The sequence below is a fragment of the Tursiops truncatus genome, chromosome 20, assembly GCF_011762595.2.
Source record: "Tursiops truncatus isolate mTurTru1 chromosome 20, mTurTru1.mat.Y, whole genome shotgun sequence".
NCBI classification, from domain to species: domain Eukaryota; kingdom Metazoa; phylum Chordata; class Mammalia; order Artiodactyla; family Delphinidae; genus Tursiops; species Tursiops truncatus.
In genome coordinates, this window is record NC_047053.1 from 15178788 (window position 1) to 15181990 (window position 3203).

The 3203-nt window shown below is 35.0% G+C and overlaps 1 pseudogene; it reads right to left on the reverse strand.

The window, feature by feature from the left end:
- Nucleotides 1-1879: 1879 nt before the first annotated feature.
- On the reverse strand, nucleotides 1880-2649 carry LOC101329387 (small ribosomal subunit protein eS1-like; annotated as a pseudogene).
- Between the last annotated feature and the right edge of the window lie 554 nt (nucleotides 2650-3203).

A 3203-nucleotide genomic window follows, 5' to 3' on the forward strand; every position in this document is an offset into this window, starting at 1 on the left:
TAAAAAGTGGACTGACATTTAGCCAATTTTAATATTATTTAAAAATTCTTTGCAGACAATGGCCCTGTCGTGGGCTGAATGATGGCCCTCAAAAAGATACATCCATATCCCAAACACTGGAACCTGTGACTATTACCTTATACAGTAAAAGAGTAAATATTAACTTACGTGAAAAGATGTAACTAAGGATTTTGAGAGTGTGTATCAGATTATCTTTCTGTAAGCTGAAAGTAGATATTAGACTGAGATATTAAGTTACCCAGTTCTTGAGGTAAATAGGTGTATGTTTTAATAGAGCTGTCACTGTAGAATTTGATGCTGTGTTAGGAGAAGTGTTTCTTACATCCAAGTTTGCTTACAGCCAAGTAACTTAACCCAAGTTAAGTTAACCTGACTAGCCATGTAGGTGTTTTATATTGCCATTCCTATTGCATAAGGAGGCCTTGTGGTAGTTCAGGTGGGCCCTCTCAAGGCAAGACTACAATCCTGGGCCTGGTCACAAGTTTAGGTTCATATACTTATCAGCGTTAGGAAGACTGAATCACACTAGCCACACTCACAAGGCTGGCAAGTGACAAAATTCAAGTGTTTAAAAATATTTATTAATTTAATAAATGATGATGAACTTATGTGTGTTGATTAGTGTACTCTCCTTATAAACAAGTCATATATAATATGGGATTATATTCAGAATGTAGCTAGGTGATGACATATGAGCAAGCAGAAGTTTAATAAATGGTTTTATACCTGCAGTAGGCAGGCTCTGAGATAACTTTCAATGATCCCTCTAATGAAAGTATAGTATTCATACCCTGCTGTGATTCCCCTCCCCTTGTGTGTAGGTGTGTATTCACTTTTAACGAATAGAATGTAGCAGAAATGATGGGATTTCACTTCTGAGATTAGGTTACAAAAAGACTGTGGCTTCATCTTGAGAGCTCCCTCTTGTTCTATTGCTCACTCTGAGGAAAGACAATTGCCATGTTGTGGGCTGCCCTATAGACAGGTCTCTGGCTAATGACCAGTGAGGACCTGAGGTCTTCACTCCAACATCTCACCAGGAACTGAGTCCCACCATCAACCACATGAGTGAGCTTGGAAGCAGATGCTCGCCAGAGGCACCCAGGTATGCAGCACCTGGATTCCTAACCCTCAGAGGCTGTGAGATAGTAAACGTTTGTTGTTTTAAGCAGTAAGGTTTGGGGTAAATTGTTACACAGCAATAATAACTAACACAACAGCAATCATATAACTTTTGAAATACTAATTTAAAAACACTAAAAGACAATAAGGAGGGAAATAAAATTGAATAAAAACTATAACAGTAGTTTCCATGGTTACACTATTTATTTTAATAGCTTCTGAGGCATTCTAATCACACTGACTAGATTCCCTAGTAGTGGTTAATTTCATCCAGTTTATGTTGAGTCTTACTAGTTTTATTCCCAGGGAGTGACATTTTATCTAACTTCTAGATGCATCTAACTATGGACTCCAACAAACTGAGTATTATACACACTGACAACTAAATATTTATTGATTCATTCATACATAAATTCATTTTGTCTACTGAAGACTCAGAAAGGAATCCAAAATGGCATACTGATTCTGTTGGTCTTTTTTTTTTTTTGGATTAATGTTCACAGGAGAGTTAGATGTTAAATTCATTCATTTTTTTAAAATACTTTTTTTAAACAAAAAGTATAAATGTTAAATGTACAATGAAAAAATAGAGAAGCAAAAAAGAAGAAAGTGAAAGTCAACTTTGAACCTGCTACTCAGAGAGGACTGCTACTGAATGCACTATTGATTTTAGTTGACAGCAGTTGCCTATTCTATTTTTTTTAAACATCACAAATAAGACTTTTTATTGTCACCATTAAATATCTGAATTATAAACAGATTCTTGGATTGGTGGCTCATATCCATAAGCTCATTCAACTCTAGCATTCAACTCATCCCCAGCAGCTTTTCCAAAACTACTACCTTCACCATGAAACTCCATTAGTTTACCCAATTCAAATTTTTGCTTCTTAGGATTTTTACTTGTCTAACAAAGACATCAGAGAGAGGATAAAAAGACTGGCAAAGCCTTTTCTATGTCTTTCCCAGTGCTGTCTGGAATTAATTTATTGACCACTTTTTTTAAGTTATTTGTCTGCACCTCTCGGGTCATGATTCCCAACATCTTCTGGATTTCTGACTATTGTGTTTTTTAGTAAAATCAACACAGAATTAGATGAAGCAAATAACCATTGGTAGTCTTGACATCAGCATGAGATTCGATCATGGCCTGCCATTTTTTGACCATTCTGGAGCACAGTTTATCACAGGTACAATCCATGCCATGGGAGTTGGTCAGGCAGTTTTTGCCCTGAACATCCTCAGTAATTAGCTTGGATTTTCTAAATGCACCTTCATTATTCTGCAGATGAGCAAGGCTCACTTTAAAAACATGACCCTTGAGGCCATCAGATGCAATTTTGATTCCTTGAGTTTTCCTGACTAGTGTTTTTCCAATGTTTCATATACTGAACATAGCTGGTACTTTCACATCATACCAATCTTTCATAGAGAATGGATTAACCACTTTCTTCTTGGCAAACTTTTTGCCACTTTTCATAAGCACTTGTTCTTGCCCACTGCCATGGTGCTGCTCAGAGGGCCAAAAGGGCTATTTGCTTTTTTTTTTTTTTTTTTTTTAAACATCTTTATTGGGGTATAATTGCTTTACAATAGTGTGTTAGTTTCTGCTTTATAACAAAGTGAATCAGTCATACATAAACATATTATTTGCTTATTTTTTTAAAAATTGGGAAAATATTCTATTCTTGGTTAACTTGCTAATTGATTTTTCTGAAACTCAGTTTCCTTAATGAAATATTATATCTGAAATTTTATGTATTAATATTTAATAATTTAGTATCACTAATATTTAATACCTAGTACCACTTACTAATGTTATAAACACTATACCCAACAACTTTATTTACATTATCTAATTTGACTTTCACTATACCTTGTGAGTTAGGCACTAATATTACTTCTATTTTTCAGATAAGTAAACTAAGGCTTAGAGAGGTTAAATAATTTGCTCACACAGGGTCACAAAGCTAAGCAGTTTCAGAATAGAGATTCCATCCCAGTTCTGTCTGACTACAAAATTTATACTCATACCACTCTGCTATAGTTTCTCCCTCAAA